This window comes from Macaca fascicularis, chromosome 5 (genome assembly GCF_037993035.2).
Source record: "Macaca fascicularis isolate 582-1 chromosome 5, T2T-MFA8v1.1".
Taxonomy (NCBI): Eukaryota; Metazoa; Chordata; class Mammalia; order Primates; family Cercopithecidae; genus Macaca; species Macaca fascicularis.
In genome coordinates this window covers 97,734,663-97,747,922 of record NC_088379.1, presented here as the reverse complement: position 1 = coordinate 97,747,922, position 13,260 = coordinate 97,734,663, and positions in this window count along the sequence as shown.

Here is a 13,260-nt window from a genome sequence, read left to right as displayed (position 1 = left end):
CTTTTGCTTAGGATGGCTTTGGCTGTTTTGGGTTTTTGTAGTTCCATGTAGGTTTAAGGACTGTTTCTTTGTATTTCTGTGAAGAATGTCATTGGTATATTAATAGGAATTGCATTGAATCTGTAGACTGCTACAGGTAGTATGGACATTTTAACAATATTGTTTTTTCCAATCTATCAGTATGAAATATCTTTCCATTTTTTGTGTGTCCTCTTCAATTTTTTTTCATCAGTATTTTATAGGTTTTCATTGTAGAACTCTTTCTCTTTTATGGCTAAGTGAATTCCTAGGTATTTAATTTTATGTGTGGCTATTCTAAATAGGATTGCCCTTTAAATGTCTTTTTCATATTGTTTACTATGGGCATATAGAATTGCTACTGATTTTTGTATGTTGATTTTGTATCCTGCAACTGAGCTGAATTTATTTATCAGCTCTAACAGTTTTTTTGTGGAGTCTTTGGGCTTTTCTAAATATAAGATTATATCAGCTGCAAACAAGGATAATTTGACTTCTTCCAATCCAGTTTGATTGCCCTTTATTTCTTTCTCTGGTGTGAATCCTGTGGCTAGGACTTCCAGTATTGTGTTGAATAGCAGTGGTGAAAGTGGATATCCTTGTCCCATTCCAGATCTTAGAGGAAAGGATTTGAGTTTTTCCCTATTCAGTATGATGCTAGTTGTGGATCTGTCACATATGGCTTTTATTATCTTGAGTTGTGTTTCTTCTATATCCAGTTTTTTGAGTGCCTTTCTTATCATGAAGGGACGTTAAATTTTATTGAATGCTTTTTTGGCAGCAATTGAAATGATCATATGATTTTTGTCCTTTATTCTGTTGATATGATGTATCACATTCATTGATTTGCATATGTTGAATTATCCTTGTATCCCAGGGATAAAACTCCCAGGGTCATGGTGAATGATCTTTCTAATGTATTGTTGAATTCAGTTTGCTAGTATTTTGTTGAGGGTTTTTGCAACAATATTCATCATAGATATGGCCTGTAGTTTTCTTTCTAAATGTGTCTTTGGTTTTGGTATTAGATACTGGCCTCGTACAATGAGTTTAGAAGTATGTGCTCCTCTATTTTTCAGAAGAGTTTGAGTAGAATTGGTATTAGTTCTTCCTTAAATGTTTGATAGAATTCAATACTGAAGTCATCAGGTCCTGGGCTATCCCGGCCCGCGGGATAGTCAGTGTAGGCCCTGGAGGAGGGGGTGGGAATTTGGGGAACAAGAGACACGAGAAATGGAGACAAGACAGTGCTCTGATCAAGTCTCGTTTAATGGTGGTAATGCAATGCCTTATATACATTTGGAGGGGAAGGGGTTGGGCTAAGGCGGAAATGACCTCATTGCGGAAGGCGTGGCCAGATAGGTTTCGCTTTCTCCGGTCAGACGTCATGTTGCGCCTGCGCTGTCAGGTAGTCTTTTCGCGGGCGCGGGAAAAATGAATGAAGAAGAAGCAGGAAGAGCTCCATCTTTTAATGGCGGTATTAATACAGGGAAGAAGGTAGATCCAGGGAGAAGGTGTGGAGTGGGAATGAATATAGCTCAGGCGTTTAATCTTTAATTATCATTCGCTATGGCCGGGGCGTGCAGCTCCGGACACTGGGCTTCTCTTTACTGGGAGATTTTTTATTATGGCTTCAAGCTCATTACATGTTATTGGTCTGTCCAGGTTTTGGGTTTCTTCTCATCTAGTCTTGGTATGTTGTATGTATGTAGGAACTTGTGAATTTTCTACTTTTGGCTTTTATTGTCTTCTCTGACATTCTTTACCCTGATGTTACCACATATATTTAACAGGAGAATTCCTTAATATTCTCAAAGGCACAGCCTGCATTATCCTCAAGTGCTTTAAAATATTGGCTACTTAGGGACTACACTCACCATGCCCAGTTGGGATTATACTATTGCATTGACAATATGGGTGTTTTTCCTATGCTTTCAGGAAACATCATCTGTGAAAATATAATAGTTTAATAGTTATGATATATATACTGAATATGATATTTAATAAAAACTTTTCATATGCACACTATTATTTATTACAAGTATAAGATTTGTATTTTTTTAAAAGTAAGGAAATAAAGACTTAGGATAACAATGTGATTTACCAAGAGTATTTTGTTATTAAGTGATATATCCCTGAACACAGGATGCCAAACTCCAAATCTCAGAATTAAATGCTATCTTGATTTATATTAATTATCTTTTAGTAGACATTACACTAATGCATATGTATACAAAATGCACAAAATTAAACCTTTTGTCTTAAGGAGATATTGGAGAGACAGTGTATGTCCCTAAACTGTATTTATCCACTATGTCAAGGCCAAAGTTTCCTTCACAGAGCCTCACTGGGTAACCTTTTTATTAGAAAGAACCATCTTCATTGCATGAGCTGTAAGTTACTAGTCACCAATCTTAGCTCTGGTTCTATGTGTCTTACCAACAAAATGTGTGGTTTTGAGTAAGGTCATAAAATTTATATGAGTCTCACTTTCTTCCTTGGTGAAAAATATGCATAACTACTAGAATAGTAGATAATTCCTGAATAGGCTGAGATTCTTCCTGCCTCAGATCTTTGGCTTTAGCCTTTCTTTTTAGTTAGAATTTCATCCACACGTTTTTCTTCTAATTTTATTTTACCTGTTTGTTACCAGAATTCGCATTGTATGTGTTTTATATGTCTAATTTCCTTTTGTGTTTCCTAGAATATAAGCAGCATGAGGGCTAGAAGTCTGTTTAACTTTAATGTTTTATGTCTCATGCCTAGAGCACTGTTTAACACATAGTAAACACTCAATATAAATTTTCTTTAATGAATGAATGAATACATAAATATTTGTAAAAACTAAATGAAGTAATATATAGTGAATGAAAATGAAACACTTTCATGGCATTCCATTATTATAACCCTTTCACTTCGTAAATATTTATTCAATGCATGTTCATTGCTAGGATTTCAAACGCTTTCACCTCGTAAATATTTATTCAATGCATGTTCATTGCTAGGATTTCCATGTGCCTATTGTGGTCTTTAATTAAATGAATCAGGAAGCTAGACCAGTCAATGATGCCAAATAAAACTAGTTAATAATGCCGAATTTTGTGCTCAGTTTCTCCAGGAAAAAGATTGTGATACGTCTTTCAATAGTAGCAATAATGGAGACGGAAGAATGAGAGGTTGGGAGAGAGGTAGATGTGATTTTGTTTTCTATAGCAAATGTAATGAAAAATGATGGGATTAAATGGTTAAGACTCAGGAATGAAAATTAAAATGATTTCCCCATTCCCCGACTAAGCATGTGCTATTGGCAAGCTGTAGAATTTACACTCATGGGCCCCAGTAAGGCCAGGGAACAAACACCATGGCTGGAAACCTGGCAGAGTTAGAGTCTGATATTGCTTCTGTGTAACTGCACGTGGCTGAGGCTTTGGCAGTTCAATAGAGGAAGGTGTCTGTACCCTCAGCCCCATGAATAACACGGATAAACATATATTTTATACAATAAAAGTTTTTATTTCCATGTATAATATCTAGATATAGTATTTAAAATTATTGCTATCTATTAAAATATTTCTGTAACTTTTTGTTTTCTTTTGTTGGACTTTTGCTAATGTGGATTTCGGTAATGTCTCAGTAAGCAGTAGTAAGTATAAAAGCTATTCCATTCTTTCTCTGGAACTAGGCAAACATCAGCGGTTCAGGTAGTCAGTAGCTCTTCCTTGATTATCAACATTATGAGCTAGGCTTTGATTTAATAGTCTTGAAATTTGTTGAGGAGCATGAACACTTTTAAGAATTGCTTAAACAATAGCTACTAGTTTCAGCCCAGGAAATGCACACACACACACACACACACACACACACACACACACATAATTTTTGGCATATAATTTCAGGAGAGCTAGAGATCTCTTTACACTGATCCATGAACCTAGGAAATTTTCTGTCCTTTTAAGTAAATGGTAAACTCAAAGCTCTAAAATATGAACCATGCTTTCTATTTACTGTGAAAGGTCTCTCTGCACATTTTTTGGATATTTGCTGAATTAGAACATTATAACTTTTTTACTGAAAATGTTCACCTGCTTTTAATTCAGCTTATAATAATGAGATCTACTTAGTGTGTGGGAATTAAAGTTATTTAACATGGACAATTGTAGCAAGTACACACAAATAGTACACAGAGTTGGGTTTGAATCCTAACTTTGTCTACTTATGAGGACTCTTTCGCTTGTCATTTACAGAAAATCTAACCCAAATTGGCTTAAGCAGAAATATAAAAAACAAAATGACAGGGAACTTCATTAGTGGTCAAACTTTAGACACATCAACCTAGGAAATCAAGTGCTACATTTAAATATTGTTTCTCTCCTTATGATAACTGACTTTCATCCATTTAGGTACAATTCTCTGACAAGCTACATTAGATAAGAGCTAACAGGTCCCAGTTAATTTTCAAGTTCACTAGAGTTAGAAAGAACATATTTTTTGATATATCAAACTGAAGATGAATTCTTTTGTCTTAGGTCATGGCCCTGTATCTGAACCAATTACTTTGGCCAGGGTTTGAAATTGGCCAAATCCAATTCATATATACACCTCCAAAACTATCAGGGATAGGTGTCAGGTCTCCCTGAAGTTCACTGAGATCCTCTGAATTGAAGCCAGGATGCCATGGTCACTAGAAGAAAACTAGTTAATAGTTACCAAAAAAATAAAAGGAAAAGATGCAAGACTGGCAAAAACAACAGATGTTTGCGCACACAGCCCAATTGCTATCTGTGTGCCCTGGGACAAGTTACTTAACAATGTGGCTGCCAGTTTCTCTAACTATGAAGCAGGAATAATAATATCTATCTTCCAGGGTTTTCATGACCATTAAATGAGATAGGCAATCTACATAACTTTGGCATAATTACATATATAATAAGTTATCAACAAATAATACTGTTTTCTTTTCATCTGTACCTCCTCTGACTCCTTGCTCTCTTAATCAATATCAAATGCACAGTATAGTTATATTTTATCCAAAACATAAGAATCTTTTAAAATTTGGATAAATCTGTTAGAATTTCTCCTTTTTAGACTTCTGTTCTCCATACTCCTTCATAATCTCTGCAGTCTAGAGCAAGTAGGACTGATACAGAGAGGAGACAGCCAAGGGTCCATGGCAAAACCCTGCCTTCTAGCCTAAAAAAAGCATGAAGGCTGAAAAATCAAACTGCTGCTCCCGGATGAAGCCCACCCTTTCCCGACTGTTTCTCTCTGACTAATGCCCACCTATAGCCTGGGAGGATAGAGTGGAGCCTTAGGCATTTCATGCCATTTGCAACCGGGAGGAGCCTGGCCTCTTCAGTTCCTGTGTGATGACCTGGGATTCAACCTGTGAGGTGGAGGGCCTGTTAACAGGACTTCATCTCACTTTGCTGAGTTTTTTATTTTCCTTTTTTCTTTTCATCCAATAAATTTTGTTCCCCACCCTTCTATGTGTCCACGAACCTAATCTTTTTTGGTCATGTGACAAGAACCCAGTTTTAGCTGAACTAAGGAGAAAGTTCTGCAATAGGATGAAGTACAAATGCTGACCGCAAAGGTTTCATACTTAAAGCAGTCTCAATATAGAGTGTAGTGGTAGTAATTGCGAAAAAGCACATTAGCACCACCCCTATAATTTGAACAATTATAATATCAACATTTTCCAAATAAATGATTTATTTTAATATCATATTTAATTGTATTCATCTTAGGTCAATTCAAGGTAGTTTATATTGTACTTAGCATAAAATGTTCACTAAGAAATCACCTAAATTAAATCAGTAATTCTTCCTGTGCCACTACTATTAGGTTCAATTACTTGAGAACAGAGAATTAATATTAGGGCTGACAATAGTTACTTATGTATCATTATTTCTTAATGAGTTTAAAGTGTTAACTAACATTGGAAGAGAGAGTTACGCCATGAAACTAGTATACATTAATTTAAAAACTATATTGTAATCACACCCCAAATCAAATACTCCAGACCCCTTGACCAGGGCATACTTCAAATGTGAAGCCCCACGACATCAAGAGGCACTGCAACGAACCTTAAAAGTTTTCATAGATTCATTAATTTGCTAACATAAGTATGTGGAAGATAACGTGAACTTTCAAACAGATTTTATTAAAGCATTGTCTGTGTCACATGAGGCTTATTATTAAGAGAAATATAATAAACATACAAACCACAAAAACAATAAAGATTTCAAAAATATTACCTTTGCTTCCGTGCTACTGTGAAGCTGACTTACTTTAAATTATATAAAATTGTACATTAAGAATTTTGGCAAAGTATTCACTCATAAAACTCATTTAATTTTCTGCACATTTTGAATACATAGTTTAGCAACTTGTTTCTTCATATTACATCTATATTTCAGGAAAGCAATTTAGTACATGATAAGAAGCACAGTTTTTAAGTCAAGTGAAATCGTATGTGTTAAAATACTGCAAAACCTTAAAACCCTGATTTTTAAAGTGTTGAGATACTTAAGTTTTTGAATAAAGATATATCTTTATCCTAAATCAAACACTTTTTTTTTTTTTTTTTTTTGCCATGTATGTCCTCACTTAATCCATTGGAGAATGAGCTATTCCTTTAGCTTTAAAAAATGTTTTTAATCTCCGATATTTAGAATAGCAAGATGAGTGGTGGTTGAGCTGGTCTTAATTCAAGTACTAAAGATGGGAATAGAGTTTGATTTGGAAGTAGAGCTCCCTGGAATTTCCATTAAGATACCATTAATTTTTCTAAAAAATTATTCTATGATTGCCAACTGCCTTCCCCATCTCTTATTTTTCCATAAATTTATATTTTAGGGAATTTGTGCCAGCTTATTTGATATATTTCTTTTCATTTTTTAGGTTTTATTTTTAAGTTATCCATTCTACCATATTCCTTTGATTTTATCTTCCAAGGCTTCTACTGATTTAAAAAATTATTATGGAAGTTATATTTTAAACTTGTAAAATCTGAATAGTCAATTCAATCTTGTAGAATAGCAAACCCAGTGCATTCATAGTGTTAGAGATTAAAACCTAGTATAAAGACACAGTAATGAATATAGTCTATGTACCAACATAGAAAAGACCAATAATAACTGAGAGTCAAAAAAAGACCCCCATACATATCTGTCTCTTGACTTATGACAAAGGTAACACTGAAGTGTGATGGAAAAATAACAGTTTTGCCAATAATTATTGCTGAAAATATTAGCTATTTATGTGAAAAACAGTATTGACCTTACTTAATACCACATGCAAAAACAGTTACAAAAATATTGCAAATCAAATATAACAAGTAAACTCTAATGTTTAATGAGAGAGCAGGAGCACTGTCATCTTGGACAAACACCTAAGTTCCGGCTCCCTTTCTAGTTTCATGCATTTCAAGGAAATCACTTCTAACTATAAGCAGACAGAAAGAGCAGACAGTGAAACACAGATAAGACAGCTCAGGCACAGAGAAAAGTAGGGGGAAAGTCTCTTGGGTTATTGCCGAACTTCACCCTCATACAATGGGGCCCAGTAAAACAGTGGGCCTTAATAAGAACACTCCTTTCTCGTCAGGTGCACTAAGGTAGGGAAGCTAAAAGCAAACTCCGGGGGATATGCCTGCAGCTGCAGAAAGATGTATGGGAACAAACACCCAACTCTCCCTCTCAGATAAACACAACAAAGAGACACAAAAGCAGTCTAATCCTCTAATAAACTCTCCCACACTAAATGCTTAAAAACCCTTAGCCTGTAAAAAAGTATGGCTCTAACCTAACTCGGCCAGCAACCCCTCTCAGGTTTGTTTAAAATAAACCTGTCCCTGTTAACTGTAAAGCCAACCTTCATGTTTCTCTCCTGTTTCTTTAATTCTTACAGTTTTTATTAGAAAACCAAGAAAAATATCTTAATGGCATTAGATTACATAATGATTTATTTACAAGCACACAAAAAATACAAATAGGAGTTGAGATTTATCAACATGAAACACCAAGTGCTTCTGTTCCTGCAAAGACAACATTGAAAGAATAGAAATTCAAGCCACACATTGGGAGAAGATATTTACAATACTTCTATCTGACATAGAACTCATATCCTGTATACTTACTGATAAGACTCCTATGAGTTACTATAAAAAGAGAAAGCTCCAAAGAAATATGACAAAAATACTGACTTAGATATGTTACAATATACAACATTTAAATGTACAATAAACATATCAACTTATGCTAAATTTAATTAATCACTAAGAAGGTGCAAATTTAAATCCCAGTGTAATACTACTCAACACCCATTCATATTGCAAAAATGAAAAAGACTGACACCAAGCATTGTCAAGGGTGTGGAGCAACTAATGGTGGGAGTATAAATGATTGGAATCATTTTGGAAAATAATTTGGCAGTATCTGCTAATGTTTAGCATCTATATACTGTTTAGCATCTGCATACTGTTTGAAGCAGCAAATCTCCTCCCAGGTATAAATGTAACAGAAATGTGGACCCATGTACACTGAAAGACAAGTTCAATGATGTTTATAACAACACTATTCATAATAGTCCCAAACTGGAAGCAATGCAGACATGAGTAGAATTAATAAATATACCTATTACTCAGAGTGAAAGTGAACAAAATTATCACTGAGCAACATAATCACAAAAACAAAGTGTTGAGCAAAAGAAACCAATCACAAAAGACTTCCTACTGTATAAATACATGTAACTTTTTTTTTTTTGATAAGCGAAACTGAACAGTGTAGTAATGTTATTTGCTGACAAGAGGGAAAGAGGCTGGAAATTATGATGACAAAAGCATCTGTGGTGTTGATATTATACTATGTTTTGATCTTTATCTCATTACAAGGATATATTCACTTTGTTAAAATCATACAGCTATGTGAATTGATTTAAGCACATTTTTATGTATATTTCATGAAAATATTGCATAAATTTCCAATGTTTTTTTAAATGCTTTCTTTTTCTTTCTCATATTAATTTTTTATAGATATACATTTTTCTTGATCTTTTCAAAGTGAAATTTTAAGATATTTAAATTATCAGATCATCTTAGGATTTTCTTTTTTTCTTGGTTTTTAAAATTTGTTTATCCTTATAATTCCTGTTTTCAGAAGATATATCAGATATGTGTTGATTCATTGTTTCTATTTCTATCTAAAACGAATCATTGAGAAGAACAGTATTTCACTCAATGCAAGGCAAAAGCTTGCTTACCTGCAACATTGGTCTAGGGCAGCTGAACAGCTAACAAGCCATTATGCTGGTGTTTCTTTAAAGAACACAATTAAGAAAGCTTCACTTACATGAGTTGCTCTGTTTCTCCTAAAATAGTATATTGAATTTATTTTGAAAATAATTTTGTTTTTGTGTTTGTCCAAGATTAATGCCTAGAGACTGACTTTTCTGCTACAGTTGACATTGAATGTTGGCTGCATGTCTGGATATAGAGCATGTAAACAAGGGATTCTTAAATACTGTTGCAACTGAATCCCTAATTTTTAGTCCTATATCTTATGCTTGCATCCCTCCTGTCCTGCATCCTTGAACTTGGCTAGAATTCTTCCAAGGGGGGGAATTCCCTCTTTGGTTAAAACCTTCCTGCACACATTCTCATTTGTGAAAATTTAATTTCCTTCTTTAGTCACTTCCATTTATATTCACCTTCCAGAAAATATTTGAAATATTTCATTTTATGATTATCTGTTTCCCATGATCTTCATTGTCATGGGTTTATACCTTTAAAAATCTTTCATTATTATCTTATTAGTATCTGTGCATAAAGTAGATCAATGCATAGACTTAATTTGTAACCTTGAATCACAAGGCATATAGATATATATTTAAACATAAGAGTGTTTGTGTTAGTGTGTGTGTGTTACAGCTGAAAGAGCACTGTAGTTAGAGTCAAACGATATATAAATCTGAATTTAAGTTTCTTTACAGCCATATACCAGATGGTTGACCTTGAACAAGTATGTAATAACCCTGAGTTAAATTAACATAAAACATAAGGACCTAAAGCATATTAATCTAACACATGAAGCTCAGCACATAAACTTTGAAATGCTATATAATTGAGAATGATTTATTATATGTCCTTACTGAAAACAATGAGTTTCATCATAATTATATAGAAAGCAGTATACTCTATAATTTTTTAACAATCTTATTTAACATTCAATGCAGAGTAATTGATGACTCTGCAGATTTTATTCTTACTAATACTAATTATAATGTTGAAGCCATTCTATATGTACTATATTTTCCTAAAGCAATTAAGAAAATATAATAAATTATAGCCTCCCTATTTTTATTTAGCCTGTTCAGTTATCTTTATATATTGCATAGCTCTTAAGATTAAAATGGATGTGTTTTTTTTTAACTCAGTAGATTATAAGTATGAGAACCAGAAATATGTACATACATTGGAATAATGTAATGAATTTTTACTATGTCAACAAAACTAAAGTGGAACTATGTTCCCTAGAAGTCTGTTCCGTATGAGACTCCAGGTTATGATTTTCCACAGGAGAATTCTCTGCAATATTTGGAAGGCGGAAGTGAAGCAACAGCCATCGGTAGGCTTAGCTAGTGAATGTTGGATACAGTGCTGCTGCAATTCATCCACATTGTCTCCGGTCTGCTGGGTCACTTTGTTGGTGTGGGCCAACAGCTGTGCCTGCAGCTTGTGTATGTAGCATATACAAATTTTCCTCTTTCATTTTCTCTAATACCTGTGCCTCGTAGCTGTGTGGTTTCATGGGAAAGTTGCTAATGTTTTTCTCATGTGAATTTGGTGGCTGGAAGCGTTGAGAAACAGATGATGATTTTAATTTGTCCCAGAGGTTCCACCACATCATTAGATCTGCTAGTTTGTCCTTGCTCTCCATACTTCACATCCAATTTTTTTCTTGCCATTCGACCTGATGACGAAATCCAGCACCGAAAGCAGAATCAACAGCTTTAAATAGGCTGCTTAACTTGCCCTCACAATTGAGCAAGTTCAAAATCCTATAAAAGCACACTCTACTCATATTATTAACAGTAACTCTGCTTATCTGATTGAAACATATCTGATAATGAACAGTAAGATGTAATCATGAAGTAGGCACAAGACAATGGACTGCATGCATCTTAGGAAGTGAAAAGCTGAACATGACCTAGACAAGAAGAATCTGAAAATTGATATAGAAATAAAGAATATGTAAAGAAAAAGAGATTGCATATATTTTCCTAGTGGCAATTAGAAGACAGTGCAGGAGACTTCAGAATTATTGTTTTATTAATCAGCAAAAATATTACATCATATTTGCTGAAAGATAACCCAAACTGATATGTTGATGACTGACATGTAACGAAGGGAACCATGGTTGTAAATACCAGTGTATTGATCAACATGTTATGTGAAGAATTTTAAAATAACATAAGGTAAACCCATTTAATGTGCCTATTGTAGATGACATCAATGTGAAAATCAGATAATTTATTCTAATTTTTAAATTTTAGTTTCAAGAGGGGACATGTGCAGTTTTGTTACGTGGATATATTGCATAGTACTAGGATTTGGGTTGCTATTGAACTCATCACCCAAATAGTGAATATAGTAGTTAATAGGTAGTTTTTCAACCCTCGGTCCCCTCCCTCTCTCTTTTCCCACTTTTGGAGACCACAGTGTGTATTGTTTCTGTCTTTGTGTCTGTGAGTACCCATTTTGTAGCTCTCACTTGTAAGGGAGAACATGCAGTATTTGATTTTCTGTTTCTTCATTAATTCAATTGTGATAATGACCTCCAGTTGCCTCCATGTTCCTGCAAAGGACATGATCTCATTCTTTCTTATGACTGTGTAGTATTCCATGTTGTGTATGTACCAATTTTATTTATCCAGTCCACCATGGTTGGGTACATAGGTGGATTCCATGACTTTGCTGTTGTGTGTAGTTCTGCAGTAAAGATGAGTTCAGGTGTCTTTTGGTAGAATAACATCTCTTCCATTACTTAGATATCAGTAACAGGTAGTTCTATTTTTGATTGTTTGAGGATTCTCCAATCTACTTTCCACAGAGGCTGAACTAATTTATATTCCCACCACCAGTGTGCAAGCATTCCCTCTTCTCTGCATTCTTGCCAATCTCTGTTATTTTTTGACTATTTATTAATAGCCATTCTGACTGATGTGAGATGGTATCTCATTGTGGTTTAATATCATTTCTCTGAAGATTAGTGATGTTGAGGATTTTTTCATAAATATTTTGGCTGCTTGTGTGTCTTCTTTTGAAAAAGCAGTGTTAATGTTATTTGACCACTTTTTAATGGGGTTATTTGATTTTTATTTGTTTAAGTTGCTTACAGATTCTGGATACGAATCCATTGTCAGATGCCTAGTTTGCAAATTATTTTCTTCCTTTTTAGTAGGTTTTCTGTTTACTCTGTTGATTGTTTCTTTTGTTTTATAGAGAGCTTTTTAGTGTAATTAAGTACCATTTGTCAATTTTTGTTTTTGTTGCATTTGCCTTTGTGGTCTTAGTAGTGAATTATTTGCCTAGGCAAATGTCCAGAATAATTTTTCCTGGGTTTTCTTCTAAGATTTTTATAGATTGAAGTCTTACATTTAAATCTTTACTACATCTTGAGTTAATTTTTTTATATAGTGACAGGTGGGGATCCAGTTTTGTTCTTCTGTATATGACTGGCCAATTTTCCCAGTACAATTTATTAAAAAGGTGTCCTTTCCTCATTGTTTCTTTTTGTTGACTCTGTCAAAGATCTGTTGGTTGTAGGTGTGTGGTTTTATTTCTGAGTTCTCTATCCTATTCTATTGATCTATGTGCTTATTTTTGTATAGTACCATGCGGTTTTGGTTATTAGAAACTAGAAGTATAGTTTGAAATGAAGTAATGTGAAGCCTGTTCCTTTGCTCCCTTTGCTTTGCCTTGACTATTGGACACCTTTTTGGTTCCATATGGATTTTACAATAAATTTGACTAATTCTGTGAAAAATTATGTTGGTAATTTTATGGGAATTGTATTGAATCTGCAGTTTGCTTTGGGCAGTGTGGGCATTTTAACAATATCGCTTCTTCCAGTCCATGAGCATGGAATGTTTTTCCATTTGTTTGTGTCATCTATCAATTTATTTCAGCAGTGTTTTGTAATTCTCCTTGTAGAGCTCTTTCACCTCCTTGGTTAGATGTAT